Below are 19,124 nucleotides of genomic sequence, written 5' to 3' on the forward strand. Positions count from 1 at the left end.
CCCTTAGGAACACAGAACATAAAAAATTAGATCCCCAGAAAAGCATGTGCACATGCTTACTCACACACATACACACTTCTTTAAATTTTTTGAGAATGTGTCATATATCCCTAGATAAATATATAATTAATGACAGTTTCAATCAAAATCCAGTGCAACTCTTTTGGGACTTTATATTGTTGTAAAGCTCGGGGGGAGTTTTTTGGTTCAAGATGACTGTTTAAACTCATTTACTTCTGCTTTTATCCCAAATCTCATTAAAATAGGAAAATAAGTGACATTTTTCAAAGTGCTGGAACAAACAATCCTAAAATTTGTATGGAATCAGAAAAGACCCCAAATCACCAAGGAAATGTTGAAAAAGAAAAACAAAGCTGGGGGCATCACGTTGCCCGATTTCAAGCTATACTACAAAGCAGTGATCACCAAGACAGCATGGTACTGGCACAAAAACAGACATATAGACCAATGAAACAGAATAGAGAACCCAGATATGGACCCTCAACTCTATGGTCAAATAATCTTCAACAAAACAGAAAAAAATGTGCAATGGAAAAGAGACACTCTCTTCAATAAATAGTGCTGGGAAAATTGGACAGCCACATGCAGAAGAATGAAACTGGACCATTCTCTAACACCATTCACAAAGATAAACTCAAAATGGATGAAAGACCTCAATGTGAGACAGGAATCCATCAAAATCCTAGAGGAGAACATAGGCAATAACCTCTTTGACATCGGCCACAGCAACTTCTTTCAAGATACATCTCCAAAGGATAGTGAAACAAAAGCAAAAATGAACTTTTGGGACTTCATCAAGATAAAAAGCTTCTGCACAGCAAAGGAAACAGTCAACACAACAAAGAGGCAACCCACAGAATGGGAGAAGATATTTACAAATGACACAGATAAAGGGCTGGTATCTAAGATCTATAAAGAACTTCTCAAACTCATCACCCAAAAAACAAATAATCAAGTCAAAAAATGGGCAGAAGACATGAACAGACACTTCTCCAAAGAAGACATCCAAATGGCTAACAAACACATGAAAAAATGTTCATCATCTTTAGCCATCAGGGAAATTAAAATCAAAACCACTATGAGATACCACATTACACCAGTTAGAATGGCAAAAATTGACAAGACAAGAAACAACAAATGTTGGAGAGGTTGTGGAGAAAGGGGAACCCTCTTACAAAACCCTCCCACTGTTAGTGGGAATGCAAGCTGGTACAGCCACTTTGGAAAACAGTGTGGAGGTGCCTCACAAAATTAAAAATAGAGCTACCCTATAACCCAGCAATTGCACTACTGGGTATTTACCCCAAAGACACAGATGTAGTGAAAAGAAGGGCCATATGCACCCCAATGTTCATAGCAGCAATGTCCGCAGTAGCCAAACTGTGGAAAGAGCCGAGATGCCCTTCAACAGATGAATGGATAAAGAAGATGTGGTCCATATATACAATGGAGTATTACTCAGCCATCAGAAATGATGAATACCCAACTTTTACATCAACATGGATGGGACTGGAGGAGATTATACTAAGTGAAATAAGTCAAGCAGAGAAAGTCAATTATCATATGGTTTCACTTATTTGTGGAACATAAGGAATAGCATGGAGGACATTAGGAGAAGGAAGGGAAAAATGAAGGGGGGGAATTGGAGGGAGAGATGAACCATGAGAGACTATGGACTCTGAGAAACAAACAGGGTTTTAGAGGGGAAGGGGTGGGGGGATGGGTTAGCCTGGTGATGGGTATTAAGGAGGGCACATACTGCATGGAGCACTGGGTGTTATACGTGAATCCCTGCATCAAAAACTAATGATGTATTATATGGTGACTAACAATAAAATAAAATTAAAAAAAACTATTCTTGCAAAAAAAAATAGGAAAATAAGTGTTTTCTAGGAATCCTAGAAAAGGTGTTTAAATTTCCTAAATGAAAAACTTCTCACAAAGATTTAAAAAAAAGGAGAGAGAAAGTATTTAAAAATAAGCATAATAACACTGAAACACTGGAAAAGTAAAAGGAAGCCAGACACAAAATGGAATACTGAATAATTTCTAGTAATATGAATCATATCAATTGGCAATGAAACTCATCAGAACTGAGGAATTAATCCTATACAGGCAATAGAACAGACATCTTAAATAATTAAGATTTTCCAGAAGAATCTTGGAATTCCCAGATCAAGTCATTCAAGTATTAGCGAAGAACTGGGCCACTCATGGTAGATGGAATGAGGCCAACTATTGTTTGACAATGTGAGGATGACTCAGGTATGGGTCAGCAAGTGATAGGAATTACTGTATGATGGGATTAATACCAAATATCCCACTTGTTAACAATGTAAACTTGTGCAAGTTTGATAACTTTATAGATTTCAATTTCTCTTTTGGTGTATCAGGAACAACTCTTCTTATAGAGTCATTGTGAGGACTGAACATGATAATATGTGTAAAGATCTTAGAATGCTACTGGGAATATAGTAAATTTATTAAACAGATAATCCACGCAAAGAAACAAAAATGGAGAAGATGGAATTTTTAAAGATGTTATAGTGAAAAAGAAACACCAAGAAATCTTATTTAAACAAATAAACAAACATGCACAGGAAAGGAGTAAATAATAAAATCGACCCATTTATATTTATATAAAATTAGTGAGATGAAAGAAAGGGCTGAGTTATTTTTCCTGATTGCCAATGAAAAAATATAAAACAGAAAAGTTATACAATATAATAATTAGCTTCAAGAATTTCAAATAGAATTGAGAAAATAGATGGAAAAAAGAAAATATTCATGTAGATTATCCTACTGCCAAACTCAGGATTAAAACAACAAAAAAAACAACTATAATCCTAAATTCTTCCAGGAGGAATGGGAGAGTTTATTATTTATTTATTTATTTATTTAAAGATTTTATTTATTTATTTATTTGACAGAGACAGAAAGAGCAGGAACACAAGGAGCGGGAGTGGGAGAGGGAGAAGCAGGCTTCCCCCTGAGAAGGGAGCCCGATGTGGGACTCCATTCCAGGACCCTGGGATCATGACCTGAGCTGAAGGCAGACGCTTAACGAGGAGCCACCCAGGCGCCCAGGAGAGTTTATTTTTTAAAGACAAAGGTCAGCAAACTACAACTATAGCCCCCTGGGCTGCCTGATTTTGTAAATAAATTTGCACTGGGACGCAAGCACACCCACTCATTTGCATATTGTCTATGGCTGCTTTCATACTACAAAGGCAGGAGTTGAGTAGTTGCAATAGAGATTATCCAAGTCACAAAGCCTAACAACCCATTTACTATTTGACTCTTTGTAAGAGCAGTTGACCAACCCTGCTCTAAAAAATGAGAAATTATCAGCTATGAGACTAGATACTAGTAGACAATGAAGGAAGGCCTTCAGAATTCTATAGGAAGTTTTGAAAATAATACAAGATAAATACAACATTGAAATACATAAGGAAAAACTGACAAATCCTTAATCAACTTGGAGAATGTTCATACATATATTCCAGGTATTAAAGGAAATCACAAGGAAACTAGGTAAGGATATAGAAGTTTTAAACATTACATATTTTTTAACAAAAGAAAAATCTAAAAACCTAGATCAATAAAAGCAAAATCTCTCTCTGAAAAGAGTATTTGAGTAGATAATTCTCTTCAAAGATTGAAGAATCAGGAATATCAAATACTAAGCACCTAATTATCAAGCCCTGATGAAAGGTTTTGTGTAGTAGTGTGGTAGATTTTCTCATATTTGTGCTGCGTTCCATCCAATCCCCTGGTGCCTAAATTTCCCTTCTGGAAATCAGCTTTCCTTTATTCAATGAAGATTCATTAGAGTTAGTATAGACCTCTTTCTATAGAAGCAGGAGTCAGATCCTCTGTTCCCCTGTTACATTTTAAGAAGGTAAGATTTTTAGCTGGGAGACTAATTGGGGTGAAAAATAACAGGAGCATGCAGCTGACTCTTTGTACAATCACCACTCACAATTTGTTACTGCTCTTCAAATAGGAAATGCATCCCAATAATAAACCTTTGGGATAGGTCATTCTCTAGACTCTCTCGTCAAATTTCAGAGTCTCTCTTAGATTCACTTCTGACATAGGCCCTTGGTACACTGGGGTTAACTTTATAATGCCCTCCAAGGTACTGATATTATAAGAATGAAATATTGCCAAGAACCTCAGCCATCTGGCCTAAGCTTGCATCAGTCTCTTCTCCTGCCAACCCCCAATTCCAGGGACTGAACTTTTCTTCTGTCTCTGCGGTCTTGCTTGTCTAAGTTCCCCAAATGACTGGATTTTTATGACTCTCTAATGATGCTTTGAGGTCTGCAGATATGCAACCTATTCTGCTTCCACCAAATTTGATGCCCCTTGTTTTTAAACATCACCTGGACTCAAGTGGATTGGATGTACTGTGGCTCTGTTTGGACTCATCCTTAGTGACCTCCTGAAGATATTACTCTGCTCCAATTTCCTGAGTCTGTGCTTCTCTTCTCTCTGCTTCCTTCTCCCTTTGGCTGTGTTCCTCAATGACACCCAGAACACCAATAGGCTGATGTCACTCTACATTGTGCTGTTACGCCAGTCCCCTGCTGGATACCAAACTTAACAGAAGTATATAGGGGAAAGACAGGGGAGGACCATATCTTTATTAACTGCCTCTGCTATTTAAATTAAAACCTTTCCCTTATTCAAGCTTAATGTACACAATTAAAAATGAATTAAATAAAATTTTTAATTATGAGATTCTCTATTATAGTTTCCTAATTTTTTTTACAATTAGATTTTGCATAAAAATTGAGCTTTATAGATTGAAAACTGGCATCAAGACTATAAACAAAAGACAGTGATGCCTCTGAAGCTTCCACTTACAGATCTAGTAAATCCATGTTTTTTTCCTTAATCTCTTTATTAACATTTTAGTATATGAGATTTATAGCACATTATCAAATACCGCAGGTAATATTGAAGTAGGAGATGTTTCAAACATCTCAAAGGCAAATGAGAGGAAAAGAGTTAGGGAACATGAACTGTAAAGTAAAATGGGTAAAAATAATAAAGGGATAAAATTTTATAAAAGGCTGTAAATTATTATTTTAAGAAAAATATAAAAGTAAGCATTACTGAAAAGCATGGATTTGGATATGACTTACAGATAGATGTGTGGTATGATTTATAATTTTTATTATAATTAGACTAATAAGTTACACTTATTATACTGGGACTATATGGTGGGCATGGTGCTACATCATTTGTATGCCTTGTCTATTCCTTATAGCAACCCTAAGTAAAATCTGTTTTACTCATAAGGTCACAGAACCAGAACAAGATAGAACTTGAATTTGAATTCTGATGGTCTGAATATCTGAATATAGAGCCCACATATTCGACCTCTGTATTCACATACCTTTTATGATTTACTAGAGAGTTTCTATGAATCATGACTAATCCTATGGAGGTAAATCAAAGTTTTACACCTGACATGCCCCAACTGGTTACAGGCATACAGCAACATGTTGTAACCTCCCCACACTCAGCAAACTTGAAGGGATTAGGTTTGCCAAAACCCCTGGACCTGGCTTCTGTCAATTGGAAATACTCCATGGAAGGCAGAGCAGAGCACAGGCAAATGCACAATCCATAATCTTCACAAGGAGTGAGAAGAATAAATACTTGCTAGCTATTCTTAATGCCCAGAGTATGGCAGAGAAGATGCTCTCTTATGTGAACATCTACTTCAATAGTTAGATGTAAAATGTACTACTGCCCCTCACCCACAAGGAACTGGTGACTCTGCAGAAGGGATTTAAGTTTCAGGTTTCAATAGATCACAGAGGACAGCCCAAAAAAGAGCCACAGTCAGGTGGCTTGTGTCTTGTGACTTGCACAGCTATGTGTGGCACCTTCAAATCTTTGCCTTTACTGCAGTGCTTAAAGACAGCTGTAAACTCTTTCACACTCCTCCCTCCAAGATGTGAGGGTCTATGCTCCCTCCCCTTGTATCTGGATGCCTCTGTGACTGCTTCATCAGCAGGATGGAACAGAAGTGATGCCCAGTTCCTGAGCCCACGAAATAAAAGACTAACAGTTCCAACTTCCTGTCCCTTGGAATGGTAGTCTACTGGAATGCAGTCATCATGTTAGGGAAACCAAGTAACCCTATAACAAAGTTCACATGGAACTAATCAAAGGTCCCTGGCTGACAGGAAATGGATGAGCTCCTATCTAGGAGCCAGTACTAATTTGTCAGCCATGTGAATGGTCCTTCTTGAAAATGGATCCTCCAATCCCAGTCAAGCTATCCCAGGTGACACTACTTGGAAAAAAAGGTGAGCTGGAGATTCATGAGAAAACGAAACAAATATTTTTGCTTTAAGCCATAAAATTTAAGGGTGGCTTGTTATATAGCAATAGATAACTGAAACTAATAGTGCCATCTAAACTTGCTCCAGAGTAATTAATTGCTCAGAAAGTACACAAAATTCTGCAAATAAAAGCCTTATCTTACTTGGAAATTATTTATATAGAAGTTACTATAATAAAATATATTCACATAACAATAAATTTAAAGTCCTATTCATCACTAAAATTAGAGTTATTCAATTCTTTAAATATAATTTAATTGTACATTTTGTAATAGTTCTAAGAGGTTTTACATTATTCTAATGAAATTATAATTTTTTTTTACCAAGTCCCATATAAATACCTACAAATTGCCTTCAGTTTTTGTATCCTATACACTTGAAAAATTGGCAAAGCCCTACTGTAAATAATGTCTTTGTTTTAAGGCTTAGGAAACAAACACAGAAAATTCAAGTACTTTGCCTCAGATCACATGAATACTAAATTGTAGACAAAATTTGAAGCCAAGTCTGTTTAAATTCCAAACCAGTGTTCTTTGTAGTATTTTTTCCCTCTTGAATAATTTAGCTTTGAGAAATTCTTTAGACCTTTATGTTATAGTAATATTTAACAATATGAGTATACAACTAGATTTGGGCAGCTAATGCATTAAAATTAGAGATGGTAATAATATGGGCATTTTATCTTTGTAAGCCAAGATTTAGTCACAACTTTGTAGATTTCATAACGCTCTGCTTCAGATCAGCCTGAAACTCATTAGGCAGGAGAGGATTTGCCTCTAGTTGAGTTTTGATCAAAGCCAGTTGCAAACACATTCAACTCAGGGATGTAAGGTAAATCCACTAGGTGATACCTCTGAGTTTACACTGTTAAACCCTGGATTGAGAAAGCTTTTGTGTACACTTTTTTAGGCTTAACAAATAGCATTTATTCTGTGTATGCCAAATTTAAAACAAAATAATACAAAACTTGGTGCGTGTGACTGACTGCATTACATTCTCTATTTATAAATTGATTATAAAACACAATGACAAAAAATCATATTTTATATTTCCTTTTTCTCAAAAGTTTCAAATAATTATGAGAGTCAATGTTGCTAGTGGTAGCTACATTAAGAAAGAGAAACTTAATTCTCAAATATCTAATCACATTTATAGTTTTGGAAATGCCTTAACTTTCTAGATATATTCTTTCCCTTTTATACAAATTTGAGCACTACTGATTGTTGTTGGTAGCAGTAGTGTTTGTGGTAGTGTTGATAGTATGGTTGTGTGTATTTTTGTTCTTGGATTTAATTCAGCTGGCACTTATTTTATCCATATTTGCAACAAATCCAAAAAAAGACTAATGGATAATTATCAACATTGAAGTATAGAAATTACATGTTGAAAATGGGAGAGCAGGAGTGGGTGGGGATTGTACTATAGATTGAAGCTTGAGGTTTCAAGGGCTCGGCAGAATCTACTGGCCAAAGCTACTACCTCTACAGGGACATTTCTTGAGAAGTGCCAAGATTAGAGTATCTTTTGCTGAGTAGTGCAAAAATGAATTGGAAAGACTCCACCCCTCTCACTCTGAGGCAACCATAGCCTCCTTACATGGCAGGAAATCACTCAACCTACTTTATCAAAATCCCTTGCTACTGGTTTTCTCTTCTGAGGTCATGTCTAGATTGCCTTCAAAAATGATTATTAGGTAGAAAAATATTTCCATTATTATCTGGAAGAGGTAACAATTTTCATTGGTCTAAAAAATTGTGTGTATTGAACTATAGTAAAGTTCAATGAGGAAATGCATTGAGTTGTCATTAAACTGGCTCCAGTTGGAAAAAGAACATTGGCAACTTGATTAAAATTTATTCGGCTGATGGTAAGAAACTTCATGACATTTCTGAAGCAAAAATCTCTTAGGGATTGAAAATATTCTGTAGGTTCAAACAACCTCAATAGTTTTAAGAAGATGAGCCGAAATGAAAGGAATTTCATGACTATCATTGACAAGCATGCAGAAAGACATTTTGATGAAGGAAATGTAAAAGCTGAACATAATACCACTGGTTGCAGGTAGTTAACAAATATGTTACCGGGGCGCCTGGGTGGCTCAGTCGCTAAGCGTCTGCCTTCGGCTGGGGTCATGATCCCAGGGTCCTGGGATCGAGCCCCACATTGGGCTCCCTGCTCCGCGGGAAGCCTGCTTCTCCCTCTCCCACTCCCCCTGCTTGTGTTCCCTCTCTCGCTGTGTATCTCTCTGTCAAATAAATAAATAAAATCTTAAAAAAAAAATATGTTACCTGGGAGATGTGGCAGCTTGTAGGGAAAAAGGATAACTCCATGATCACAAAAATTCAAATCACCAGTATTTGCCCAGGTAATAACTTGTGCACATTTGGGCAATAACAAAGGAGCCAGCCAATGGTAACACTGGGTACTAAACAGATATCTAAATTCAGAAAGTGATAGAGCTAGAAGACAATTCACAATATAGTTGACCCATGAACAAAGGGGGGAGTTAACGGCGCCAACCCCTGAACAGTCAAAAATCTGTGTATAACTTCTGACTCCCCCAAAACTTAACTAATAGCCTACTGTTGGCCGGAAGCCTTACTGATGACATAAACATTCAATTACCACATACTTTCTATGTTATATGTATTATAAACTATATTCTTACAATAAAGAAAATGTTACTAAGAAAGTTGTGAGAAAATACATTTATACTACTCTGCTGTATTTATTAAAAAAAAAAAATCCATGTATAAGTAGACCTGCATAGTTCAAACCTGTTATTCCAGGGTAAACTGTATTTTCAAAAATGATCACCAGTAGAGCTGTTTGGTCATTCATAATGGAAGCCAGAAACAAATGGATTTGGAATGTGTGATAACAATTATCAGGCATGATAATATCCAGAAGAATATCATGATGAGTACCAATTTTTTGTGTCTATTCAAGACATTAAAAACATGGCAACTGAGGCATCAATTTTTGTATTTACACCAAGAAGAACTATAAAAACAATACATATAACATGAGAAGTTTAAAAGTAAGATGAACATTAACAAACGGATTATTGAGCTTAAATAAAACATCCCATGTACATTGAATGGTCTCTGGACTTCACTCTAATTGCATCCCTCTTTCTTTCTCAAGATAACTACTATATTTTATCTGTTTTTGTACTCTATGTAAATGGAGCAATATGTATGTTTTTATTACCTCCTTTTTTAAAAACTATTTTGGAATTCATCCCTGATAATTTGTGCAACTATATTTCATTCATTTTCACTGCTCTGTATTTGCTTCAATGCATGTACTATAATTTATTCATCTGATAATTAATATTTTTCTAGGTTTTTAAAAAATGATATTCTGAATGTTACTATTTTGAGCTTTTTTTGTACATGTCTCCTGGTATACAAGTGTAAGATTTCTTCAGAGTATGTGCCTTGGAATGGAATTATTGGATCCCAGAGTCTATGCATATGAAACTTTACTACATATTGCCAAAATATTTTCAAAAATTATTCACCAAGTCATACTCTTAACAAGCAGTACCTAGTCATAATGTATATACATACAACACTTGGTACTGTCAAACATTTTAATTTTTACCATTATGGAAAATATAACTTCTCCTCATTGTGTGTTACTTTTATCGATCTGTTTAATAATGATACTCAGTATACTTTTAATACAAGTTTTTGCCATTATTTGTTCTCCTTCTCTGAATTGATTAGTTATATTTTTTGCGCATTTCCTATGGTACTGATATTTTTATTTTATTTTATTATTTTTTTTATTTTTTTTAAGATTTTATTTATTTATTTGACAGAGAGAGAGATAGCAAGAGCAGGAACACAAGCAGGGGGAGTGGGAGAGGGAGAAGCAGGCTTCCCGCCGAGCAGGGAGCCCGATGTGGGACTCGATCCCAGGACCCTGGGATCATGACCTGAGCCGAAGGCAGATGCTTAACGACTGAGCCACCCAGGCGCCCACTGATATTTTTCATATTGATTGTAGGACTTGTTTACATAATTCAGTTTTGATCCATTATCAGTTATTTGGGTTGTGGTTTGTCAATTTATGGTTTGTCTTTTTGCCCTCAGTTTGGTTTCTTCAGATGAACAAATTTTGTGTCTTCTTTAAGAAATACTTTAAGAAATACTGTCTACTCCCAAACCAGAGATAATCTTTACTGATTTCTAAAAGATCTATAGCATTGTGTTTCATATTTAAGTCTTTATTCTACCTGAAATGGGCCATTTTGTGTTTTCTATATGGATAATCAGGTGTATTAGCACTACTACTGACTAATCAGTACTTTCTTCACTGATCTCTAATGCCCACTCAGTATGAATCAAGTTTTCATATATGCAATGTAGATTTCTTGAAAGTCTATTCAGCTGAAATGATCTATTTATTTATTCAAGCATCAATGTAAAATTACTATGGTATTGTAGTATTAATATCTAATACTACAATTCCTCCCGCCTCATTCTTTTTTGTTCAGAGTATATTGGTGATTGTTGGCTTAATGATGCCTATATCAATTTTAGAGTCAGTTTGTCAAGTTTTATGGAAAACTTTGTTTGGATTTGATAAATATCATATTGAAATCAGAGATCAATTTAACAAAATTTCTTCCCATTAATAAAGGAGTGTCAATAGACTTGGGCAAAAAGTGTTTGAGTAAATAATCAGAAATATTATGCTGATTGTTCATAATGGAAGTCAAGCAGCAGAGACAAATTTAAAATCAGTTAAATTTTGTGCTTCAGGCAACGGTCTCATTCGTCTCCTCACACCCCTGGCCCTTGACTGAGTTAGTCAATTAAATCATTGACCCTCCCAAACAGTGGAATTATCTAAGGCTCTTATCTTCCCCTTAGCTTTTTCCTATCATTCCATGAACTGATCAGTAAATTTTGTTAATGCAGCCAACTAAATATCTCTTAGATCCACCACATTCCTGAAATCTGCTTATTCTCCCCAATTTAGTAATGGCCTCACATTATGAATAGCATGTTCCCACATCTCCTTTCCTCCAGTTTGTTTGCCTTCCAACAACTGCCTTCTAATTTTACTAGAGTTCTCTCTCTGACTCATAAGGAGTATCTAATAAGGTAACCCCCCTGCTTAAGAGACATTAACTCCTGCCAACTTCTACAAAATAAAGGCCAAAACCTTTTAAAATTTGTATAAAATTCTTTCAGGATTTATCATCTTGTTTATCTTACATGCATTCTATTGTTCTAGAAATACCAAGCTACTTTCATGCTTTAAAACTTTCTAAACCTCACATTCTCTTGTCCTTGTTCATCCTACTCCTTCCCTTGGAAAACCCTTTCTTGTGTATAAGTATAGGCGTGAACTTCTAATCACCTTCTACTGTCACAGTCTCAGAACAGACACCTTCCTTGATCTTTCACAGAAATTCTGTCACTTAGCTGCCACTGGTACAAACCTCTAATCTTGCAATTCCTTTTTTGTTCATCTTTTCCCCAAATGCAATGTGAGACCTTTAAGGACAAAAATCTTGTCTTATTCTTCTACTTTCTATTTCCATTACCCAGGATACTGCTTGGTCTATGGTGAATTTATTAAATGAAAAGATGGATTAAAATTGTATCCACCGTAATTATAATAATTGGAATGTCTAGTTTCATCCTTGGATCTCAGAATATTTTATGGCAAGAAGTTATTCCCTGATGAAGAGGAACTACATATATTCAGTCAACCAGAGGCAGAAGGCTACTACTCTTAACTATCATATTAAATGACATTCAATAATATACTGGTGTTAGTATCAAGTTGATGAATAAGATGAAGGGGACTCTGGCAGAGGAGATAGGGGATGAATGAGACTAACAAGACAAATTGAGCAGGAAAAAATTAAATTTAGGTAAATAAGAAGAAAATTTGTATCTGTATTATGGTTGTCAGATTTGGCAGATAAAATACAGGACCCCCAGGTAAATTTGAATTTCATTAAGCAATGAATAATTTTTTTAGTATATGTTTCATGTATTTTTTGGACACACTTATGTTTTTAAAAAATCATTTTTTAAAATCTGAAATTCAAATTTAGCTATGATTCCTGTATTTTATCTAGCAAATCTAATCTGCATGACAAATTAAACTTGAATGCTAAGTTAGAACCCCAAGAGTGCCTGGCAGATACACTTAAAGTCTGACCATCAGCAGAGTTTATTCTGTCCCCTGAGATCTAAGTATGACTGGAAATTCCCTTTCTCTGTCTTACTTTAAAAAAAAAAAAAAGTTTCTGAGAATCCCAGAAAAGTTTTCAGGGACTCCTTTTTCTTGGACTTCCTGTCTCTGTTCAATTCTTGTTCTCTACATTGTATTTTGTGGCTGTTCATTTCTTCCCTAACAAATTATTAAGCTAAACTATTGTGTATTGGAGAGATTTTTCATATACTCATATACGATGAATACAGTATAGATACCCACACATTTTAGTATGTGTTGTATATTTTCCTGAATGTTTAGGAAAAGGGAAGGGGGTTAAAATTTTAGCTCTTTGCATTAGCATAGAATGATTTAAATCCTTGTTTTTAAAAATACTCTAGTTATTTCATCTCACATGACTTTCTCTTACTATGATAAAGTACTTTCAAGGTAAAAGAAAAAAAAAGTCTTTTTTATCTGCAATAATATTAAGATCTCTCCATGCCCTAGCCCCAAATGCAGTCTGGAATCATACTCTTCATTTCCCAAGACACAGTGATGCTATGAATATTATTGCTCATGTGTGTCTGTCTAAACAGACAAAGAGCCTTCTTTCTACCCAAAGTAGGTTTGCATGGGAGGTGATGATTTCCTTCCTCCAGTTATAGGTTCATCTGAGTTTTGAGTAGGCTTTCCATCAGGCAATATCACCCTGGCTTTGGACTCCTCAAATACAATTTTAAATGTTCAATAGTATGTGACACTGAGATTTTGAGGGTTAATAAAATGTTAGAAGCATACTGGAATCTAATTAGAATTGCACTGTGTTTTGATTGATGTCAGATTCTCGGAGCACAAGAAAAAAATTCAAATTGTGTTCACTCTTCCACATACTTTGACTATAAGAGAAAATAAATGGGCAAGGAGTGGGAAGGGGGTAATTAATTGTTACTAAGAGCTACATATATCAAAAATGTTTTTTGAAGATGTTTGGAAAGGAAGCTAGTTACTGTTGTACATTTTGGGGAATGCTGAGGATATGGAATGTGTGGTTATCTGCAGAAAGACTTTCCAGCCTTGACCCACTCACACAAGTCTCTGACATCACAGGATTCAGAAAAGGAAACTGAGGACTCTAAGTTCAGGGGCCCCATCCCTTACAATATTTTCCTTTTTGTATATGTGCATACATAAACACTCTGCCAGCACCACCACCAACACCAGCAGCAGCAGCAAAAGTTGCATAATTCTTGGCCATAGAAAATATGCAGACTTCCTAGGACGCATTCATGCTTCATCCCTTCTAATCTGAATGACATAGTGAGAGCTTTAGGAGAAGAATTAAGTGGTAATATCCACTAAACACTGGCTTTGGAAGGTGATTTTTAATGCTCGAGGCTTTATGTTTCTTTACTTTTCCATTCAAATATCTAGGAGGTTTGATTTCATCTGCCATATATCAAAAGTTAGCATTAAAATAATCTCATAGCCAAAACAAAATTTTTTTCAAGGCACTTTTTGTGTTACAAATACATTTCTAAGAACTAAGCATATGCTTAGAATAAAATCAAACAAGTGAAGCAGTTAAGCATAGATTATCTTTTTTTTTTTAAAGATTTTATTTATTTATTTGAGAGAGAGAGAATGAGAGAGAGAGAACACATGAGAGGGGATAGGGTCAGAGGACGAAGCAGACTCCCTGCCGAGGAGGGAGCCCGATGCGGGACTCGATCCAGGGACTCCAGGATCATGACCTGAGCCGAAGGCAGTCGCTTAACCAACTGAGCCACCCAGGCGCCCAAGCATAGATTATCTTAATTGCTCCTAACAACAATGATGCTTTCCAATTTTATAGATGGGGAAACTTAAGCTCAAAGAGCTCGTATTAGTAAATCACAAAGATTAAATTAGAATCTAGTTCTTTATGTTCTTAGCACAATTGTTTACTTACCAATCTTCCTGTAAGGCTACAAAATAAAAAGTGACCCATTGTTTCTGCTTGTGATTTCATAATACAAGGTGTTTAATCTGTCATTTTTCACTAGAGAAAAAAATTTGTGTTTTTATTTATCTATATCGTGTTATATCTATATCACGTTATCATGTTACTAGAGGCTATCAAACAGTGCTAAGAAAATCATGATTTTTTTCTTAATACCATAATCACCAAGAAGTTTTCTATTTTTAAGAGAGTAGAAAAAGAGCTTATAAAGATCTTACAAGCACAAACATTAAAAACAGAAAATCTCATGTGAGCTCAAAAGAGAAATGCAGTAATAAATTAACAGTTAATTGTTATACATTTCTTAGAGTTTTTAAAATTCTATGCATGTCTATTTGATTGTCCCAGGCACATTTAAAGGAAAAGGATTATGTCTTATGCCTCCTTATTCTCTCTAAACCACCCCAGGTGCTGTTATATTAATTGTTAAATGAGATTTATAGATGTTTATGGATCATAAAGTTGACTTGCTCTCCATATACCAGCCACTCACAGAAGGTGCAACTCTCTATTTTAAATGCAATGAATTCCATGACGTTTGATATCTGCTCTGATTTCTTTCCCTTAGCCTCCCTCAACTCGTGCCAAGAATTCCTCTCATGGGGCTCTAAGTCTTCTGTGATGAAGCGCTTATCCGCTGGGAAAGGTGACATGTGGATTTATATCCTTTCTAACTTGTAAATGTATTATTCCAGAGCTTTGGGGAGGGCAGCTTGATAAAGTGGTTGAGAGAACTCGGGATGACTAGAAGTCTAAAAATTCAGTATGTGTGTGTCGGATTGTGCAACGAGTAGAAAAGAGTGAAGAGGGAATGTTTAAGTCACTTAATTTTATCTATGTAATTCCCTCTCATTGTCTCTCTCATTCTCTATCCTCCTCCCCACCCCATCTCCTCTGGCTCTCATTCTCACTTGTTTGTGAAATTCACAAAATGAACATCAGCAATACCTGTAATGCACTTGGGTGGCTTGGGTAAGTGTCCTTTAATTATTAAATCTACCACTGGTTTGATTTTCACAAACTGAATGGCAGGCCACTCACCAATACACCTTAATTTGCTTACTTAGCTTATTATTAAATATTAATTTTGGAATTTCACCAAACAGTTTTTATGAAACACTATTGCTACTTTTGTGGCATATACATGAACCTGGGTCAGGGCTATCAGTAGAAGTCGCTTAATGCCTTCTCTCTTTCTTCCAAGGGCCTCTGAAAGGATCTTAAAGTATTCCATTGTAACTTACTCTTTCACATTTGACCACCTAAATATGAATCATCTGTGTGTGTTGCACATTCCTGGTATATACAAATCACTGGTAACCCTATAATAGCTAGCAAAGCATAGGCAGTAACTTGCAAGCATTATTCTTTTACAAGAATGTGTAAGGAAACACTGGAGTCACTCTCAGTTGTGCATTTATTACCAGTTTGATGCAGAATTGAACAGTAATGAGTTGGACTAATGAGCTTCCCTGTAGTTAAGGTGCTCAGCAACTACATTTCAGGAGGAAGAATGTCAGTTGCTTTTTCCTGACCATCTAAAAGGGTCCAGAGTCCTTTTATTTTTCCAAATGAAAGTTAAAATCCAATCTGGGCCTGGAGGGAATTTACTCCCACCTGTCCTGGTGGTACCCTGAAACAGCCTCCTCCATTGTCACTGAGAGCTTAATGAACAGAAGGGTCCTTTGAAAAGTGCTGGCATTTATTAGTACTCTCCCTCTGTAATGCCAAATGATGACATGAGAGTGTTTTGTTCTTATGTGCCATTTTTCTTCTGTGGAACATGTGTTGCTCCTTTCCCATCTATCACCATGCACACTCTGTAAAAACAGGTAAGATAAATATTACTCTTCTCAATATCTAGGGTATCATAGGCTCAGAGTTTAAGTGACTCGTCAGAACCACAGCCACTCAGTTGTCAAGTCTGCATTGAAAAAAAACAAAGAAACATGATTTCCATTTCTGTGCCTGTAAATTAAACCGTGTAACCTAATAACTGAAGCATCAGCTTATCTTGAAATTTGTTAAACCGGCTAATACGACTTGGCAGAGAACTTTTCACTCTCTGCAATTTCCATGTTGAGTTGAAACTATTCGTAGAGTCACATTATCGTGAATTGTTTCCTAGTTCTATTATTTGCTAGTATCTGTCACTCCTATTTACAAACCTGGCAGAGCTTTCGTGAATTCTGGCCTCTAAAGGGAATTATGGGGGTGGTGTCCTCTTTACATTCTCTCACGACACACTACTTTATCCTCCATCAGTGCACATCACTTATATCACCATGCTGAACACTGTAACTGGCCATTCATTCTTGAAGACCTCACCTAATATTCATCACTCTACTCACACAAGTTCACATGGCTCACAGATGTTACTGAGTGAGTTTGAGAATAAATAGAACAACCCAGCACTCTGGGCAGTAGAGTGTAAGCTACATGAAAGCATGAACAGGGGCGCCTGGGTGGCTCAGTCGTTAAGCATCAGGTCATGATCCCAGGGTCCTGAGATCGAGCCCCATATCGGGCTCCCTGCTCAGCCGGAAGCCTGCCTCTCCCTCTCCCACTCCCCCTGCTTGTGTTCCCTCTATCGCTGTCTCTCTCTGTGAAATAAATAAATAAAATCTTAAAATATATATATATATATATAAAAAGAAAGCATGAACAAAGTTGTCCTTGTTCTCTCCCCAGGCCCTACCTCGATGTCTCGCACATACTACCCGCACAATGTGTTTTGTTGAATTTATTGAATTTCACACACACACACACACACACACACACATACACACACACAGAGGTAGTTTTCACCATGTGACGCTTTTGTTCCCCCCTTCGAATCTCAAAACTTGTAGAATGCAGTTTTCCTGTGACTACTCGAGGTTTTGGGATTTCAGATGAATATTGAATTGGGGTTGTCAGCCTTGTTTAAGAGAAAAGAAAGGCAAAGAAATTGCTTTTTGATGTCTGTATACAAAAGGTCAGCAAATATTCTCTTCTCTCTGCTCCTCCAGCACTGAAAATATCAGCATCTTTGGTGGCTTTTGTTTGCTTAGTTTTGTTCTGTGAGTGTGTGTTCGCCTGTGTGCCTGAACATAGAGCCAGAGCTATCGGACAAGACCAGTTATATGGTCAAGCAGTGCAAGGAAAAAGTTTTTCAAAATTATTCTTTGTAGAAAACTCATTGTACACTATGACAAATATTATTTTACCATGGATTTTCATAAAACTCCCATATGGAATGCGGTCTTATTTCTTAGAAATATGGCATTCTCTGTGATAAGATATTACTTGTTAGGTGTAATGATAGTGAGCTTCAAAGGATAACCTAGATCATTGCTCATATTGTACTTTTGTTGTTTAGAATACTACTAGGAATATAAAATACAAATATATACATACATGTGTATATGTATGCATATATGTATGTGCATATACATATGTGTATATATGTGTATGCATATATATATATTTTTTCTCTAAGTAAGGTATCTAGGAACACAGTTTGCCTAATTTTGCAGGGAGAAAACTGAAGTCATAAAGATACAAAACCAAGATGAGCATAACGTTTTTGTTCTCTGAAATTCATTACCTGTAGTGAGACATTCTGGATTTTGCACAGATAACTTCTGGTTGTGAGGTAAGTTCTTTTTTTTTTTTTTTTAAAGATTTTATTTATTTATTTGAGACAGAGAGAATGAGAGACAGAGAGCATGAGAGGGAGGAGGGTCAGAGGGAGAAGCAGACTCCCTGCCGAGCAGGGAGCCCGATGCGGGACTCGATCCCGGGACTCCAGGATCATGACCTGAGCCGAAGGCAGTCGCTTAACCAACTGAGCCACCCAGGCGCCCCGGTAAGTTCTTGAAAAGGGACAAATTATTATTTTACAAATATTACATACCACTCTTAGAATGCTAGAGCAAATAAATTTCATTTTCATTTACATGCTTGATGTCTGCTTATTAAAATAGCTAATCGTGAAAGGGTACATTAGACTTGTGGGAGAAAGGAACCTTCAGTATGTACTGAGAACAGTACTGAAAAATGACATTTTTATTCTTTTCTATATAGAAATGAAATAGATCCAAAGAAGATCAAATATTCCTCAGAAAAGCTCCTTTTTAATAACCTATTGTCTGTAAAATCTAATGGTGCTGCCATCAGAATGGGATCCTTTTAGCAAAACATAATCTTTAATGCCAATCTTGTTAACTTTCCCATCCTCAGAATGTTTATTTTAAATATTGTTTTAGGATATTATCAATACAGTAATAAGTTTTTTTTTCAGTTTATTCCTAGGAAAGAAAAATTAAATATGGGGAAATTACCTAGAACTGTGAAAGAAACTGCATATATGTGTATATATATATATATATCATAGATAATTATATATAGCTTACATTCAAAACTAGACTACTTTCTCATTTGTTGTTTTCATTTTACATTTGATCATAAAGTCATCATTTTGGCCTGTTTTTTTTTTATATATGAAGACAGACTCAATGAGAATTCCAGAGATTGCAAACTCTTAAACAGATGTATTGATTTTCAGG

This window comes from Mirounga leonina, unplaced genomic scaffold, assembly GCF_011800145.1.
Source record: "Mirounga leonina isolate KUSES-001 unplaced genomic scaffold, KU_Mleo_1.0 Mir_165, whole genome shotgun sequence".
NCBI lineage: Eukaryota > Metazoa > Chordata > Mammalia > Carnivora > Phocidae > Mirounga > Mirounga leonina.